Source organism: Equus przewalskii, chromosome 8 (genome assembly GCF_037783145.1).
Source record: "Equus przewalskii isolate Varuska chromosome 8, EquPr2, whole genome shotgun sequence".
NCBI classification, from domain to species: domain Eukaryota; kingdom Metazoa; phylum Chordata; class Mammalia; order Perissodactyla; family Equidae; genus Equus; species Equus przewalskii.
In genome coordinates, this window is record NC_091838.1 from 24,593,647 (window position 1) to 24,613,702 (window position 20,056).

At 37.8% G+C, this 20,056-nt stretch overlaps 1 long non-coding RNA gene across 2 annotated transcripts in view; it reads right to left on the reverse strand.

The window, feature by feature from the left end:
* LOC139085048 (uncharacterized) overlaps positions 1 to 20,056 on the reverse strand; it is a 188,345-nt gene that overhangs the window by 42,968 nt on the left and 125,321 nt on the right. For both annotated transcript variants that reach the window (XR_011543036.1, XR_011543035.1), the window contains 2 exons: positions 11,405 to 11,492; positions 9,031 to 9,173 (listed from right to left, as the gene is read on the reverse strand). This is a non-coding gene — a long non-coding RNA (uncharacterized lncRNA). The remainder of the gene's footprint in view (positions 1 to 9,030; positions 9,174 to 11,404; positions 11,493 to 20,056) is intronic.

Consider the following 20,056-nt stretch of genomic DNA (forward strand, 5'->3'; position numbering starts at 1 on the left):
TTTTGAGACCTTTCCAGTTTTCTAAAATATGCATTGAGTGCAACAAATTTTCCTCTGACCATTGTTTTAAATGTGTACCACACATTTTGATATGTTGGATTTTCATTTTAATTCTATTTACTTTTTAAATTTCCTCTGAGATCTTCTCTTTGACCTATAGGTTATTTCGAAGTTTTCTGTTTATTTTCCAAATGTTTGAGATATTCCTGTTGTCTTTCTGTTATTGATTTATAGTTTTAACCCATGATGGTCAGAGAACATGCTCTGTATAATTCTGATTATCTTTTATTTATTGAAGTGTTTTGTGGCCCAGGTTGTGTTCTGTCTTGATAAATGTTCTACATAAGTTTGAAAACATTTTGTTTTCTGCTGTTGTAAAGTACTGTGCTCTATAAATGTCCCTTAGGTACTGTTCGTTAATTTAACTGTTCAGATCTTTTATATCTTTGCTCATATTTTGTACACTAGTTCTGTCTGCTCTTGAGAGAGGAGTGTTGAAGTCTCCAACTACAATTTTGGTTCCATCTGTTTCTCTTTTCAATCTTCTCAGTTTTTGCTTAATATAATTTGAGACTCTGTATTTGGTGATACAAACTTTAGGTTCTTTCCTGATAGATTGATACTTTTATCATTATGTAATGTCCCTCTTTATCTCTAGTGATTTTCTTTGTTCTGAGTCCCACTTTATTTGATATTGATATAGTTACTCCTGGCTTTTTAAAAATTAATGTTTGCATGATGTATCTTTTCCCATACTTTTACTTTCACCCTACCTGGAAAGAATGGGGTTACTTTATCTTGGCAGAACCAGAAGTCTTTGAAATTATTTTTTAAATAGGAAAGATGATGGGCCGGACCTCTGGCCAAGTAGTTACTTTCACATGCTCTGTTTCGGCAGCCCAGGGTTTCATGGGTTCAGTTCCTGAGACAGACATGGCACTGCTCATCAGACCATGCTGAGGTGGCATCCCACATAGCACAACCAGAGGCACTTACAACAAGAATATACAACTATGTGTTGGGGGGCTTTGGTAAGAAGAAGAAGAAGAAGGAGAAAAAGAAGATTGGCAACAGTTGTTAGCTCAGGTGACAAGCTTTAAAAGACAATAAGAGAGATTAAGCATATTTAGACTTGATAGAGAGATTGAAGAAAGAGAAGAAAGAATGATTGATGGAATAAAGTACCTGAGTAGGAATAAGGGATTAGGATTTCTAGGCATAGGAAGAAATATTGATTTGAACAGAAAAGTGAAAAGTGAGTGGTTGAAACAAGAGAGAAAGAGGATTGGAAGAAAAGGGTAACTCAGCAGACTTGGGTTGCTCAAACCCAGCACGTGCAAAAGAAAGAGTTGTCTTCAGCGCTGCCCTTTGGCCATCTCCTGGAAGACAACCTCCTAAGATCTTAGAATATTCTGCCTGAAGAGAGTGTTTTTGTGTACTTGAGGCCTTGAGCTGTGCTGTACCAGTTTGCAAAGATAATATCATTTATGCAAACACCTGCTTTTGCTCTTGGAGGGGAAAGGCTGGTGTCTGAGTATCTGAGGTCAGTCATGTGGGTGCTGCAAGCCTACGTGACTGACCCACAACAAAACTCTAAACACCAGGGCTCAGGAAATCTTCCCTGTTGGCAATACTTCACATGTGGTGTCACATGTAATTGCTGGTAGAATTAAGAGTATACCTGTGTGACTCCACTGGAAAGGGAAAACTGAAAACTCATGCCTGGTTTCTCCTGAACTTAACCCTATATGGCTCTTTCCTGTGCTAATTTTAATCTGTATCATTTCACTGTAATAAACTATAACCATGACTATAGCAGCTTTCCCAAGACCTCCAAATCCTTTTAGCAAACCATCAAGTCTAAGGTGAATTAGTCTTGGGGACACTTGACACAGAAGAAAAATGCATACAGATGTCTATTTACTTGTAGGTATTGGGTAAAGATATTCAAACTTATTCCCTGAAGATCTTGATTTTTCTCATGGAAGTAGAAGGAGGATCATCTTCTGAGAGTGGGAGATAGAGGAAAGGACAGTTTTGAGAAAAGAAGTACTGGCTTGGAACACCTTTGGAGTAGAGAAGAGGGAGCTGATAAAGGATTTTCAGGAAGAGTTTCCTAGCAGTATGGAGGCTGAAGCCAGAGACTTCTGTCTACATTGCCATGTGATAGGTGTCCATTTATCCAGGAATGAAGAAATGTTTATCCTCAATATTTGGAATGATCCAATGCTGAGGTGTTATGGAGATACAAGTGTGACAAAAGGAAGAAGAGAGAAGGAACATTGATAGTATCTTGTTGAGATGTTTATCTAAGTCACTATCCATTCAATTCCCATAACTGTTATTAGTTTAACCTATAAACTATTAAACTATCTATTGTAGGGTGGTATTATTACACTCTCTACAGACACAGAGATTTAGGCAAGAAAAATCACTTTAGGTAGATTTGGAAAGGTCTTAAAAGGGACTGTTAAAGACAACAGCCTGTAAACTCTTCAAATTATTTTCTTGCATTTTCTTATCCCGTATTTAGAATTAAGTTATGAGAAACAGGAATCATTCATTATTTGTTTATTCAACACAGATACAGATTGACTTCTGAAATATACAAAAGCAGTTTTTGAAGCAGTCCTTATATTTAAGAAAAAGTGTTTTTATGTTAAGAAACTGAAAATAGGAATTTGGATCCATTTCAGAATAAAATAAGAGTTTATGTAGTATATTGACAAACATATGTAAATGCAACATATAATCAGAAATAGACTAAAATAATTTAGTGGTCAATAAGTATTTGCTGAATTAGTAAGAATGCGTTTTTTAGAAGCAGGAAGCTAGATAACAAATGTATTATTTTACTTTTTCATCAAATGAATGCTTTAAATATTTTTACATTTGAATCTCTGTCTGCTACAATCTTTCACAGAGATCCTTCTAAGTGATCTTTAATTTTTCTATTTTATGTTTGCTGAGTGACAGCTTATCTGCAGTAACAAAACAACTGTAATGAATGATTGAAAAGCACGCACTGGCATATTGGGTCCTACTTTGGTAATGTAGACCAGGGCTTCTGTTTCAGAGATTTTTCCTTTCTTGAAATATGATCAGGATACTCATGATTCTTTGGGTTTATTATTGTAGGTTTGTATGAGCTATTTTAAAACCAAGAATTCTATTGTGTCCCCGGTACAGCTCTCTATATTTTCTGACTCTTGCGTTTTTCCTATAGAATGGGAGCTGGATTTTGCATAAAAGAAAACAAATTTTAATTCTCTGAGGCTGAAATCAAGTTAAAACCCTGAAAAATAAATCTATGTAACAGATTAAAGACTAAACTTGCCTTCTCAAGTATGTTATCTTAATTTCTTTAAAGAAATAATCTTAAAATAAGCTTTTTGTGTTCTTTGTTTTCCCCACCCCACCTCAGGCGCTATCTCAGTAAACACACCTCTCTTTGTTTCTTTGTCTCTATTTTCATTTCAGACAATGGCAGCCCCCTTAGTTTAACCTATAGTCACTGTGTTGATAAGCCTAAGTAAATTATGGTTAATATAACAAACCTGTATTATTGTAGGCATTAATAAAACTTAAAAATTTATTAATGTTAGGAATGAATACAGTTCCTCTAGTCATCACATTATCAATACTTACACTGCATTTAGAATTGTTATTTTCCATTTATATTTTCACCCAGGTAATCAAATGAAGGCATTTTTAATAATCTATTTTTCAGAGCAGGCTGATTGATTATAGCAAATGTAATTTCCCATCCTACTTGAAGATCCATTTTCATATTACACAAAGCATTTGAACACTGAGTTAGTGCAGGATAGTAATAGTATGAAGATAATGTTTCCCTATAGCAGGGCAAAATGCAAGCTTTTCTATTTTATGATATTCTGTAGAGGTCATATATGAGTCCTTATATTATCTACCATCCCCAACAACGCCACAATGCTATTACAAACTGCTTTCTGTCCAGCTTTTCTTTTTAATGGGCAAAGGAAATCAGATACTTGTGTTAGTTTACTAGGACTGCTATAACAAAGTCCCACAAACTCCACAAACTGTGTAGTTTAAACAACAGAAATGTATTGTTTCACAGTTCTGGAGGCTAGACGTCTCAGATCAAGGTATTGACGGGGTTGGTTTCTTCTGAGGGCTGTGATGGAAGAATCTGTTCCAGACCTCTCTCCTTGGCTTGAAGGTGGCCATCTTCTCCCTGGGTCTTCACATCATCTTCTCTCTGTACTTGTGTGGGTCGAAATTTTCCCTTCCTTTAAGGACACCGGTCATATTGGACTAGGGTCCACCCTAATGACTTCATTTTAACTTGATTACCTCTGTGAGGACACTATCTCCAAATAAGGTCACATTCTGAGGTACTGGGGGTTAGGACATCAACATATGAGTTTGGTGGTGGGAGGGAGGGGGTCACAATTCAGCCCACAACACTTGCTTTTACTCTTTTGTCCCACCTCCTTGTAACAAAATGGTAGCCCTCCTGTGACTACCAGGGCCCAAAGGATTTAGATTGGCATCAACAATTCAGAGCAATTCAAAATTTATTGCACATTTACTCAGGACTAGAAGCAGATGATTCAATGATAAATAAGAAGAAAGTATCTGCAGATTTCAAACATGGTTGCAGAGACAAAAAAGTTGTTAAAATTTAAAATAATAAGTGCAGTATTAAAGTTATATACAGGTACTGTGGTCAAAGAATGTGTGATTCATTCTGAGGGTGCTCAAAGTGTCAGGGAGGGCCTCACCGAGATGATAACACAGAATGAAGTGGGGAGTGCACAGTAGTGAGAAGATAAGTTTTGGGGAGAGCTGTGTAAGGCTTTTCTCCAAACTTTCTACAAACCTTAAGTTTTATGCCTCTATTTTTAAGACACTTGGTTAGCTGTCCTGTAGGGAGCGGTCTAGAAGAATGTTGCGAGAAAACATTTGTTGACCTCCTTATGTATAAGAAGGGTTGTATTAGACACCGTGGAGATGCAGAGATGAATATGATGCTGTTCTTGCCCTGAAGAAGCTGCAATTTGTCCATGCCATGAGCATTCTCTGAGATATGTCACATCTCTATGGAGCATATGAGGCTGCTTCCTATACTAATTCCATTGGCCCCAGAATAGTATAAATGGGCTTTTACTTTTTCTCTAAAAAGAAATTGCCAATTTCCTTCTCCCCTCCTGCCAGGTATTAATCATTTACTGTTAAGAGGAAAGCACGTATTTACTGCGTCAGTGAGCATTGAAGCGATTTACTGATATTATTACATTTTGATATTCATTGTCAAGTTTGCTGGAGGCATAATTTGCTCTCATACAGTAACATTTGTGAGACCATGGGTTTTTAAAATCAGTAGAGTTTCTCTGACAAAATCTGTCAGATTGTAGAAAAGATCCTTTAGAACATGGGAAGGGGTTAGAGCTCAGCCGTATGATGAAATGGCCTTTCTTTGTCAAACATAGTTGGTTTCATTTATGACTCAATATGAAAGGACAGGTTCCTAAAGAAAGTTTCCACATTTTCATAGTGTTCATAAATATTTTAACTTGATTTTACTTAGTGCTCAAATGAATAACCCATGAAAGGATTTGATTTTAAACTATTAATTGTCACAGATTTTAAACCCTCTGTAAGAGTCAACAAACGTAGTATTTTTATGAATAATAAGAAATCTTAGCAAGATGCGTTCCCATTGTCATTGAACTAGTTAAAGCTAGTGAGGCAGGACTAAATTGTTGTGACATGTTCCCAGCCCCACTATTACCTGTCAAATTGGAAAAAAATCAAGGCATCAGGACAAGCTTATGTATTGATGTGCTCACTCTTGTTATTAATTGAAGTAAATGGATAAGCTTGTCCATCAACAGTAACAAACACATCTGCTCATTGTTAAAAGAAATCTCCTTAACCTTCTGTTTCTTACAGGTCCCTGGGATTTGAAAAATGTTTCGTTCTCTATTCAAGAACCATGATGACTATTGTGTTTGTTCTATACTTTTTTTAATTTGCTGACAAAGTGAAATATGGAATACTGTATTCGCTTATTTCATGTTTGGCTCACAATGGATTGAGTTATATAAAGTAGGACATGGACAAATTACAAAAACCAGAACAAGCAGGGTCCCTAATAGTCTTATATAACTGCAAACACTCCACATCTACTTTAATCCATCATCCTTTTTGCTCCTTAAATAAAATAGTGTGTGTTTTTCTTTCTGATTTTTAAGCACAAAGAAAAAGTTTTCCATACTGTAAAACTGAAAAACTTTTGATGAGAAAGTAACTCAAAAAAAGTAAAGGGGGAAATCTCTGGTTATTTCATTTGTATGAGTCTAAGTAGTCCAAAACTACATTGCAAGCTGTGATAAAGCAAAGCTATTCTAAATCTTCTTCTGCCTGAACAAGGTGTTTGTGACAATATTTCATTGGCATGAAAATAAAGAGCTCATCCCCAATGCATTGAGATGCGCAAGAATTTTCTTCTAAGTTGGTAATGGAAAGACTAACAGCAAGCTAGACAGCAAAAAATATTTTTTTAACTTTTAAAAATTGCAGCAAAATTATTTCATTATGTACCTCTGAACTCTTATAGCCTAATCAAGAATGTGATGTTTATTAGAGTTGGAATAAAGAATGCACCAAACATCACGGCTTTTTCTTTTCCTTTACTGTCATAATACTAATGAAGACAACTGTTTTTCTCCTGACTTCTGACAATATTTAGAATTTCTATTGAAGGGTAGAACTAATAATTCAGAAGTGTCTTAATGTTTGCAAAATATTTGCCCCTAAACGTTATGAAGCCACAGAAAGTGAAAATGCAATTAAGATTCACTAATGCAACATGTCTCGTTTCAAGCAAGAAATTAAGACAGCTGAAAGAAAAGTAGTCACCCACTAGAGAGGATGGGGGAAATTTTACAAATAAAAATGAAACCAGCAATGGTTTAGAAGTTTCTCGTATGTGTTTTATGCATTGTATTATTAAAGAACTCTTCCAAGTTTGACTAAACTCAAAGTCCTTTTGATGCCTGAGCAGACACGAATACTGATAAAGAGGGCAGAGATAACAGATTAAACCTTGTCTCTCTTTATACCATCTTCTCTTTTGTGTAATCTATATTGGCATTTTTTCCCCTTCCAGAAGGGTCTCTCGAGCTTCCTAAGGCTCTGCCTGGAACTCCAGATTGTGGCCTTTGTAAATAACGTACATAAAGGAGGGCTGTTAAACTCTTGTTGAGTTATTTTTGTTTTGCACTTTGCACCTTCAGTGCATATGAGAACTACTCCCACACCATTTCCTGACAAACCAAATCTTGCTGTGAAGGCTGAAAACGTTAGTCAGTTGCACCCTATTTTTAGGACTTGTAATGAAGAGAAAATGTAGTGTTATAACACCCATCCAAATGCTGGCGCCCCAGTAGACGGCTGCAGAGTTTTAAGAGCTAATGTAGACAATTTAAACAAAAAAGACCAAATTGTGACCAATTCTGCAAATAAACAGACAACAGATCACTAAAAGTTGCAACGCGACCTAGCTGTGGATTGGAAACGCCAAACTTGGTGCTATTGAAGATCACAGATGGCCTAAAGTAGCAACAAGCCGTTACCCAGGAACTGGACTTGGAAGGATGCTAATTTAAGTATTAAAAGAGGAGAGTGGAAATAAATCCAAAAATCTCTGCTACTGCTTTGGAAATCGCATTTTAAAATGTCTTACTTTCCAAATAATAACGGCCAACTTTCATTGAGTGGTTCCTGCGTGCCTGGCACTGTTCTACATGCTTTATATGTATTAACTCATTTAGTCCTTATGACAACACAATAAGGGAGGTACTGTTATGATTCCTATTGTACAATTGAGTAAACTCAGGCACAGAGGGATTCATAACATGGCCAAGGTCTCACAGTTGGTGAAGACAGAAATCCAGACTCAGGTAGTCCCACTCCCCCATTTGCCTTTCATTTGACCATCTCACTGCCATGGAGATCACTTTCAGAAGCTACTTTCCCCTTTTTGTAACTTCATGCTCCTTTCTATCATTTCCTTTCACACATCTGGAGGAGAAGACAGACAGGTCTGGAAAAAGGGGGAAATATCAGAGCATGTCCTGTCACAAAGCCTCAAAGGCTGGTGGAATTTCTAAACATCTCAACATGTAGTGCTTGGTGATGCACAGGGTGCTACCGATGGGCTGCAAACATGGCCTTCGTTTATTGTGTAGAATCCACCCTGGTCAATCTTTAACCCTCAGCTCTGTAAACTCAGCCACTGGAAATCCTTGGGGTTCTAGATCTGATCAGATTCTGGCATTCTTTCTCCTTCTCCCCATGATTTGCTGTGAGTCTAAACAAGCTCAAGCCTCAGGATCCCTAAGTAACATGGAGCCTTCTGAGCCCAGGGGAGGGAGTCTAGTCATGTGTTCGCATGATCACACATTTTAGTAAATTTACAAAAACAGACTATTTTACTTGCAATTAGTTAAGACTACTGTCTCTTCCATTTAAACTTCCCCAGTGTCATTGGAATGGCCAGGCATGGGGAATCCTGCTAAAGAAAAGCTAAGTTGGGGATATATTTAGTTTGGATAGAGTGGATTATATTTAGTGGCTTGTCGTCACTTCTACACTGTTATTGCTAGCTTTGCAAGTAGGAATAGCCTCTAGCAATATTCTAACCACCCTCTGCATTGACTCATGTGGCTTTCTTATGAAGTTCAGGGCCACAGGTCCCACCCACCACGTGAATGTTTGCTGGTGCCCAGCATGGGCGTGTGTGGCTAGCAGGGAAGAGCAAGTTTCGAAGTGTATAGAGGCAGAAGCTAAACCGTTCATTTTCTGGATGTTGCGATGTTCGTGGTACTTGTGAGCTTTTTTCAGTTTATAGTTTTCTGCAATTTATTTTCTAGGTAAATGTCCACCTTCCCACCAAAGATTTTATTCCAAAATTTATATTCTTTTCCTTAAAGAGTCTTCCCCAACAAACTGTGTAAATCAAGGCCAAATAAAACTTACATATGCTCCTGCTCACAGAAGACTGGTGTAGAAATCCAGAAAAGCAAACGATAAATTTAAATTTAACATAAATGCAGAGTGAAGACTTGCATGACCTGTCTGGCATATTTTCCTCCTTGTGGCAAAGTGTATTCTTCAGGTTCCTGGAGAACAAGGAATAAAGGAGTTGAGAGATAGTCGTTTGATTTAAATATTTGATAGCAACAGGTTCTGCTAGTTTAAGGCAGTGGGTTTTAAAGCCCGGATCTAGAACCAGGAGCATCAGCACCCCCGGGAGACAGTTGAAAACGTGGATTCTCCCGCCTCCCTCCAGACCCCCTGAATCGGGAACTCTGGTGGTGGGCCCAGCAAGCTGGGTTTCAACAGTCCTTCCAATGATTTTGACTCATGCTACATTGCAAAAAACACTGGGGCCGAATGCATGTTTTCACAATGGTGAAAACGAGCATCAGACTGGCAGGTTACTCTCCCCAGAAAAGATTCATCTAGGCATTGCCAATATTTGCTCATCTGATTCTTGATTTTCTGTTTTCATTGAACATCTTCTTCTCTTTTTTGTGTCATCAAACCTTATATGCGAGGGTTGACTTTGCATATTTCTGTTGCGACCCATTAGGCTAGAGCGCCATCTAATCTCAAAAAGCAACTTGTTTTCCTCATTTCCAGGTTCTTGAGAGGTGCCTCCCTGTTGTCTCCAGATAGAGCAGGCCTCTGACAGTTGTGAGGAATATGATCAGAAACATCTGTAAGTTCCTCAATAACACTAACACCAAGTACTCATGAAACTGGTACACAAACTAGTACCATGACTAAAATTTTCAAGTGAATTACTCTTTTTTTAAAGATTGGCATCTGGGCTAACAACTGTTGCCAATCTTTTTTTTTTTTTCTGCTTTATCTGCCCAACGACCCCCCCCACCCCCCCGCCCCATACACAGTTGTATATCTTAGTTGCAGGTCCTTCTAGTTGTGGGATGTGGGATGCTGCCTCAACGTGGCCTGATGAGCGGTGCCATGTTCGTGCCCAGGATCCCAACCCTGGGCCGCCACAGCGGAGTGCACGAACTTAACCACTCAGCCATGGAGCCGGCCCCTCAAGTGAATTACTCTTTAGTGACCTGGGATTTGCAGAACAGGAGCATAAGCCTGACTTAATCTGCAGGCTTTCTGCTTTGTAACAAATCAGAAGAGTTGGTCTACTCCTCTCAATTCTCCTTATACTTGTATGACTATGAAAGCATTTTCTTCTCATATAGGCAGATTTCGTCTGTGTTCAAAAACCTTTGTTTTCTTACCTAAAACCTTCTGGTCTATAAACTGTTCCAGCTGCTTAAATTTCACATTATGAAAAGAAAAATGCATCCTAAAACCCTCAAAATTTAGCTCCATGGTCATATTGGTGCCTGTTGCTTTATGTAAATTTTGAAAGGTACTTAACATTTGATGAAATTACGTTTTCTGCCAAAGGTCATGCATTTTTACACCATAAGTCAACTATTTCATTCCTAGGTTACTTCATGATGAATTTTCACACTGACTGAAATACAATGTTTTCCTAATACCAGGAACTCACTGAGGTTAAGGCAATTGAATGCACATTTATAATGTCACTCAAAGCTAGGAAGGCAGAAGACACTCTATTAGCATTATAAGGTACAGGGGAAATGGAAGAAGCCAGATTCTATTCATGATCAGTCTTGGTAGGTTGTAAGTTTCTAGCAATTTACCTATTTCTTCTAAGTTGTCCAATTTGTTGGCATGCAATTGTTCATAGTAATCTCTTATAATCCTTTTTATTCCTGCAGCATCAGTTGGAACATCTCCCCTCCTCTCCATTCCGGATCTAATCCCCTAGCCCCACTGCTCTGCAGCAGCAGAACCAGGAATGACTGAGAAGGACTGATAACCTACCCTGGAGAATAAGGGACCAATGGACTGTCAGGGAGGGGAGAAACAGAGGTCATGAGGGCAAGTTTGTTGTTTTGGGGGTGAAGGGGTACTTTTATCATCTAAGAGTGTTGACAACAGAGTCATTGACTGAGACCCTGTGCCAATGGAAAAAGTAAGGGGAAAATCCGAGGAAGCCAAGAAAACTACTATGGGACTCCATTACCATGTGAATTCTATGAAATTGGAACGTAACTCTTGAGTGTGAAGCAAAGGCAGTATCTCTTGTCTTTCTTAAGAAGGGGCATACTGAATCACTCCTGCACAAATATAGATTTTCCAATCATACCTCAGCCTGATTACCACATTCCATAAGGCGCTCCATGACTACACTCAAAGAAAGACATGGCTAACAATATGTTTCATAGAGAATACAATATGTATAGTAAATCTTTGAAATTTAAAAATTTAGAAATTATAATTTTACCTTTCCTGACTTCTGAGGGCCCAGGATGAATACGTTTTTCCATGTTTTCCTCTCATGAACAATGCTTCTCTCTACCCAGGACCAGAACCTAGAATGGTATGATCCAGTTACATTTTGTATTAAGAATGGCTTTGCAAACCTGAGAACAAAACCTCCAGTCATAGAATTATTTCTTCATAAAAATGTGTTCCATATTTTAAACAATTAACTGAGAAACTAAATTTTGGACCAAACACGTTCATGATTCATTATATACATAATGGAAATAGTTTTTGTGAAGTGGTAATATGTATATACACAATTCATGTCGTGGAAACATACATCTAACCAAAAAAAGTCCTTGGCTTGTAACAGGTCATCCAGAGGTAAAGGAATAAATGAAATACAGAGCTAATTGTGATGTTTGTGTTTTTCATTGCATTCACTGCTCACTCTACAAAATATTCGGAGAGTAGCTATCAGGTAGGAATAATGATGCATTTAAAGTTTTGAAATTAGTTTTCTTTTACTTTCCTTAGCTTGGGAAAATTTTGTTAAGAAAGAGAATGCATAAATCATGACTAGGACAGAACACAGGAAGATTGGACTTGTTTTCCTGGATCCTACAAATGAGATTCCTAAATTACATTGAGATGTACTGGAGAGAGTACTGAATCAAGACCTAGGAAACTGTGTTATTACTCTAGACTAGTTGCTAACTGGTTTAGAAAATTCTTTCTCAAGTTAATTAATTCAGTGTTTCCCAGATGTTGGGTTTCATGAACAATTAACATTTTTAAAAAAGAATATGGTGACAAACAAATTATCTTACATATTGCTCAACTAAGATAGTAAAAACTCTATTATTTACTTCACTATTAATTTATTTTTTGGGGGGGGGGTAGGAAGATTGTCCCTGAGCTAACATCTGTGCTGTTCTTCCTTTATTTTGTATGTAGGACTCCACCACAGCGTGGCTTTATGAGGGATATGTAAGTCCACATCCAGGATCCGAAACAGCAAAACCCGGGCTGCTGAAGCAGAGCACAAGAGCTTAACCACCACACCACTGGGCTGGCCCATAATGTGAGCATTTTAACATAAAATAATAATATGAAAATTTCAAATACATAAATTTAGCTTCATAAAAGCTCACATCATTAAAACATTTCTTACTTGCCATGGGACAATGAAAATTTGTCAAGGGTTGTGATTGTTCTTCAGGATGGCATTTAGACAGTGCTGTCTTCATCAATGTGCTCCTCAGGTTCCTCATTAGAAAATGAGGGAGTTAGACCAAACAACCTCAAAGATGAATTATGATTCCAAAATTTGATTTTTTGACTATTTCATAAAAGAAACATCTCACTTCCTTACTTATTACTTAACTGAATAAAATACACAATTCTTACCACGTCCTTTCTCATTTTAAGCACTGATTACTATATAATCAAAGTTCAACATATTAACGAAATCATCAAAGTTTCAGTTCTTAACATCTTTGGGTATAATAAGCAATTAGCCATTTATTACATGAGACCAACCATAACTCTAAATTAAATAAATCTCTAAATTAAATATTTTACTATGAAGTTTAACATTAGGGAAAATGTCTTCTGCTCTCTTTTCATCTCAAGAAAGAATTCGTGCTTAGGAAAATAAAAAGATAGCTCAGATTATGTCATTGCCTTCCATAAAAATCCCTTTATGAAGTGCTATGGTTTGTTGAGCATTTGCTATGAACCAGGTGGTGTGCAAACATTACTCTATTTAGTCCTTGCAACTCTACAAGAAAGATGGCATTACATCTAATTTATAAATGGAGCCTCGAGACAAAAACAAGTCCAAAGTCCCAGAGTTCATGGTAGAATTGGGATTCAAATCTTTCTTTATAGTCAGAGCTATTTCTGCTCCATATTGCTGTTTCCATAATGCATACCACTGAGTTTCCTCCCTCATGCCTTTGTTCTTCCTGGTTTCTCTCCCTAGAATGCTTTATCTTCTACTACTTTTCCTTTTAAAGCTTTATCTATCCCATTTCAAATGCCAAAGATTTTATACCTCCAGAAGGAATTGTTCTCTTCTTTTTAGATTCCTCAGAGCACTATACTTGTATCATTCCTTTGGCATTTTTCACACCAAGCCTTATACTCTAGTCTTTTCCATTATTTTTCTACCTCTCTCTAATTGGTGATAAGTATTCTGAAGAGTGTGGTGGCGTTTTCTCAGAGTTAAGTGTATGAACTCAGTTACAACATGATCATCTTATATCTCTAGGAACCACGTGAATCTAAAGTTTAAGAAAAAGAGAAAAACAGAAAAATCGCCAAGGATCACAGGAGGTGAGCTTTCTGTATAACCTAAGCTAGGCTATGACCTTACCCAGTTCTTTACTATTTAGTTTTTTGGTTTTTTGGTGAGGAAGATTTGCTCTGAGCTAACATCTGTTGCCACTCTTCCTCTTTCTTTTTTGATTGAGGAAGATTAGCCCTGAGCTAACACCTGCGTCAATCCTCCTCTACCTTGTATACAGCCCGCCACCACAGCATAGCTTGACAGTGGTGTAGGTCCTCACCTGGGATCTGAATTGCAGACCTGGGCCACGGAAGCAGAGCATGCTGGACCCAACCACTATGCTGTGGATTTGATCCCACTATTTATTATTTTGTTGTTCCAATCCCCCGGTCCAATTTTACGGATTTCCAGTGCTCATGTGGGAAGGCAACTAGCCAGCCCCCATAAACCATAGAACTTTTCTCAATCTCCTATGATCCTGTAGGCTGGTAGAAGAGTCTATCATCCTCAGCAACCAGTTTTTGAGAGATCCTCAATGATGGAGAATTAGTAATATTTTTGAATCATAGATGAGCTGTGTTTTCTCTCTGAAATTCATCAAACTAAATATATAATGCTCCTGTGAGAAAATTTTCCAAGGGATCAGGAAGGGGCACAAGGTTTTTCAGAACATGTGAGAGTCCAAGATAGCTGGCTAAGGAAAGTAACACTACGTTAAATTTTAAGCCAAGGAAATAAAACACAGAGAATGATTGAGAACTACAAACTGGAAAAAGGAACATTCGAAAGCTGGTATATGAATTGATGCTACCTATTAATATACCTCTAAACAATTCATAAGGTTCATGACAAGAGCTGACTCCTGTTATAGTTCTCTTTTCTCTGGTTGTTTAAAAAAATGCTATTCCAAGTTTTGATGAAACAATGTGTGGAAAAGAAATGCTTGATTCGAAGCACTTTCATGGGTAACATGCTCAGATAGCCACATACATGGTGACTGGAAGTTACAAATGAATTCTATTAGAGGGATCAAAAACAATAACATTTGCAAGCATTCTAATTCTAATCTGTGCAGCTTTTGTTTAAGTGGCTAAATATATGAAATTATTAATAAAATGCAAACATCTGCTAAAACTGTAACCTGTCATTTATTATTAAGCAAGTTCGTGGATTCTATTCAACAATATCATCAATGTGACCTATAAAATTAGAAGAAATACGATAGTGGTTTTAAGTCCCCCAAAAATGTTTTATTTGCAGCTTAATTATACACATTTTGAATATCACATTGACATCTGTCAGCAGAAAGACTGCACGGCAGAGACCTCTTACTTCTTCCTAATCATGTAAAGTTTTATAGAAGTGCTTGTCCTCTGCTCATTCATTAATACTAGTAGCGTCAAGTGGCAAAATCCAGGAGTCTAAGGATGGGAGTGGGGTGAGATTTTCGAGCACCAGCAGAAGTGTACCCAAATAGAGGAGGAAATAGATCTGAATTAAAGCAGAGACAGGAGACTTTGTTGAAATCATGCAAGCTGGGTCTGGCCAAAGGAAAATTAGAACTACAAAGAGGCTGGAATTTGGCGATAAGAGTTGAAGTTTCCAATCTTCCTGTGACCCAGAAGAATCTAAGATGTTATAAGAAGTAGAAGATAGGCTGTAAGGTTTGTCTCATCCTCAGCTTCCTGAAAACTTTGCCTCACTTAGTCTTAATTGAGATCATTAAAATTCTCATTGTGAATATTCCCCACCAAGGAACCATTGTATAGAGGTAAAGGTAGGTCCTGGGTCTTTTAAGATTAGAGAAAAAGTGAGTGATTACAGAGAAGAGACAAGCGTTAAAAGATAATATTCAGGGGTCAAGTGGTTAAGTTCACGTGCTCTGCTTTGGCCACCCGGAGTTTGCCGGTTTGGATCCTGGGCACAGACCTAGCACTGCTCATCAAGCCATGCTGAGGAAGCACCCCATAGAGAAGAACTAGAAGAACCTACAACTAGGATATACAACCATGTACTGGGGGGGTTTGGAGAGAAAAGAAAAAAGGAGGAAGATTGGCAACAGATGTTAGCTCAGGGCCAATCTTCCTTAAAAAAAAAAAAAAAGACAATATTCACTACTAAGAAATATAAACTAAATATACATTATTTTCATACATTTGTTTCTTAATTTATTTGAAGGGTGAATTTCTAAGTTGCCAAGAAAAATACAAAAATGCTAAAAAATATTTTAACAAATATGATATACATTGAAACATACTCATGTTTCTTACATGCTTCCCATAAAGCATTACCCCCGGGATAAATACCAGCCTGAAATAACACTCACTTGGCTCAGATTTTTATGGGCTTTCGGCATTTACTGAGTAGCCTTCATTTATTTTGAAAGCTGGAAACCTGGTATTACTTTTAGGTGAGCTAAAATGTGATTTGATAAAGAAGAAAGTTCTCAACTTAACTACCGTCTATTTCGAATTTAGTGGTTTATTTTATTAATAACTTCCTGGTATAGGCAGGCTCAATTGTTTAATGAAAAAAAAGTATGAGTTCTTAATTGGACAGTTAATCCTATTTTTTGCATGGCTAGTCAATTTAGTACAGTAGGAATCAGAGCAAGTGCTCACTGAGTGAATTAGTTGAGGTATTTGCCTTCTGTCTTCCTGTGCCCATCATGTCTAGCCAAACGGTCCCGACAGGTATGTTGTCAGGCCAACCTTATAGTTCAGAATAATGGACAGTGATTTTTGGGACACATGGAAAGTTAATTTTCTCAAAAGCATAATGATGGTACATACAATACCATCATTGGAGACCTGTTTACCTACCCATTTTATTTGCTTTTGAGAAAGCAAGTACTTTCTATAAATTCTATAAATTGTTATTTATACCTATGTGTGAATTAGATTTTCAGATTGCATCATAAGAAAGCAGTTCTTGTAGATGGAAAGTGGGCAAGTTACATAAAGGAGAACCAGAAAGCACAACAGACTACATTGCTGGCTTCAGAACTAAACATGTGTCTGCCTTTGGGAGGCATGCTCTCCAGACAGAGACCTTGTAGAAGCTTCTTGCACTGGAGCAGTAACAAATGAAAGAGAAGCAGTAGGCTGTGCTCTCAAGAAGGGCATGCTTAAACCTTAAGAACTTTAGAATCATATGGACCATCCAAATTTTCATTCACCTTCCTTACAAAGTTGCCTATTGCAGTAAAACTTCAGAAGTGGCCCTCATGCTACAATTGAGAACAATGACTGGTAGACTCCAAGTGTTCCACCTTGAAGACATGGCTTTTATCCCAAGTTGAGTTTGAGGCTGCAGGTCTATGTGGTGGTGGGTTCAAATGAGCATCAGGTAATTTAACGTCACCCTTGAGATAATACAGAACATAAGAAATTACTAGAAATCTGATCTTCCTCATGGGTTGATTCAGAATAGTAAGCCTAGCAGCTAGAAATGCTCACAGAACTGACCAGAATGGCTTAACCTTCTGTTGTCCAGCCAAGCTGGGACTGAGGCTAGGGGTTGCCAAGCATCCCTCCAGAAAACTGAAAGAGGAAGTCCCTCAGGCTCATGCAGCTGGGATTGGCTGATGACAGACAAGGTCACAGTGCTATTCTCTTTGTTCCTCATTCTGAACCTCCCTGCGTCTATCCTAAAAAAGAAGGTCAAAGATCTAAGGTGGTAGAAATGTGTCCTGACATGCATCTGTTAGACATTAATTTTCTGCTTTTAATTCTTTTGGTTCAATGTGGAGATCAGTGATATGCAATGTGTGGGCCCTGGAAATCTTACTGTGGGGTGTGGCCAAGCGACTGTTTGTCACCAGTCCACAAGGAGGTGAGGAACTTGTTCCAGAACCTTCACTGACTAGGTCCCTGAGCACACTGCTTAGTTCTGCAGACATTTCTCTTGTGGATGACGGAAGCAGTGTGTTGACAGACCCTCTGGCCAAAGCTCCTTATCACACCTTTGAATAGAGCTGATTACACAATTATAAATTAGTCAAAAAATCACTATGAAAAGCACACAATATGATCAGTATCTTTTAAAATTGATCACATCCCACTCTATGGACAATAAAATAGCTAACATTTATTGAACCCTCCCTAAATACCAGGGACTACTATATTCACAGTTTAACAAGTGAGGAAACTGAGAAGCATGGATGTTATTCCACTTTCCCACATGCACAGCTAGTAATGGTTCAAACACAGGCGCTTCACCATTACACTATCTAGAACACTCCTGTAGCAAATTACATGAGATCAATTATATTTTATGTTTGAGTGGGAAATACCAAAATCCCACAGAGATAGCTGACTCTCCCCTCTCCCTTCCTTATGAAGTCTCTTTATTCCAGCTCTTCAGATATTTTTAGCCTCCAATCCTTCTTCTCTGTCCCCATCATAATTATCCAAGGACAGATTTTATTACTCCTCTTGCGGCTTAGTGCTATAGGCTTCTAGGCAGTGCTCCCACCATCTCACTGTGCCTGGCAATTGTGAAACATAATAAATATTGACTGCTATTCTGACACTTATAGCTCTTTATATACAAATTATACCTCATCTCATATACTGGTATCTAGACTGTGTCTTAAGTACAATAGGCGCTCGATGTATATCTGGTGAACTCATAGATATTTTTTATAAAAGAGTTCTTAAAATAAGCTGCAAGCTTGAGATACAAACTAGCTAGTGTTATTGTTAAGAGTTAAAGTATATTTGCTTTCACTGCATCACGAAGAGCACTGACTCAGTAAATATGAAAGGATGACCCTAAAAAGGAAACACTGCAAACTGAACTTAGTTCCCAGATTAAAAATCAATGCCTAAACCCCTTTCCTGTTGATTTCATCAATTTTAGAGATATTATGTCCTTTAGAAGCCTTGCAGCTTGAAAGTGAAAGAATGAGTTAGTGAATATCTAGCCAGGGGCAAGTTTCTGTGTCAAAGACAACCCAGCTTCCGTCCACAGTGCTTTGAGGCAGATGCTGAAAGTTGTCACGAAAAACAAAATGTACAGATCACTGATATCTGCTCACCTGAAAAAAACCCAAAAACCAAAAAATAAGAAACAGGAAAATATTCCAAAAATGGATATGCAGAGTAGCTACACGACAGTCACCGGCAGGCAAATTCCACAGATTAATTGTACAGCTATAGCCGCAGAGTTTTAGACTGATCCCCTTATTGGGCTTCAAAATCTCCTAACTCAGACCTTCTGAATAAGATGCTGGACAAAAACACCATTGCCGGAACCTGATATTTTTATGCCTTTCTGGGGTGGCAGCAAGTTTATGAAACAATGTATATCCATAAATGGGCCTTCAGGAGGCTTCTAGCCGGCTTCACAGAATCCTACTGAAGTCACTTGGTCCTTTGATCAGAGCACAAATTAAAAATTAACACAGCACTTGCAGCAAATAAACTGGATCAGTCCCTGGAAAAAATACTATTTTTGCTTAACCATTAGAACAGCTGGAGAGGGAAGAAAGGAAGGAGGGAATGAGAGAGAGGGAGAGAGAAGGACGTAAGAAAGAGAATGAGAAAAAGAGAAAGACAGAGATCTAGAAATCATTTTAAACTAATATTTTGGTTTCAACGTAAGAGAGTTAAAGAAAGTCACTTTCTCATATCATAGATGGCTAAAGAAATTTCAGGTAAGCCATGCCAGTCAGAAAAATACCTGCATGCACTAAGCAGTTTCCGGTGAGCCAGGTCTAATGGTGAATAAGAAGACAGTGAGAAGGACCTGACACTTGAAAGGTCTTTGACAGCCTGTGGCTGATTGCTGATAGTGTTAGAATAGACTTATTATCAGCTTCTATGCACCTTATCAGAACGAACATGCCTCTTTGAAAATTAAAGTATATGAAAAAAGACATCTTGTATTTCGTTTTTGATAGTTTTCCCTAAAATGCACATTTGAAAAAAAAATAGGAGAAACTCCTTATCATTTAAAGTACTTTTTCCACTTGATTGATTAAGTTCTCTTTTCCCCTTTATGCAAGGGGGGAGTGAAAACCCAGGAAACATCCAGTGGTAGAGTCAAAGGCACATTGTTGGCGCTATTCAATACTAGAGCAGGAAAATCAGAGGGGAGTATTTGAGATTTGAAACAAGGAGTTTCATAAACCAAAAGAAAAACACAAACAGCGGGGATTTTTTAAGCTTTCTTTGTTTGTTCCTTTGTTAATATCTTTCTCTGCTAGGTTTACAAATCCTAAATAAATAGAAATTAGTGCTCCTTCCTCTGCAGTCCATTTGCTTTAGATGTTTGCCTTGAGGGACATTTGTGTATTCTGCTAATGGCTGCAGCAGAGTGCTGTCTCATTTTCATTCTGGCAAAAAAAGGCCGTCACCATGGTTACAGTTTCAT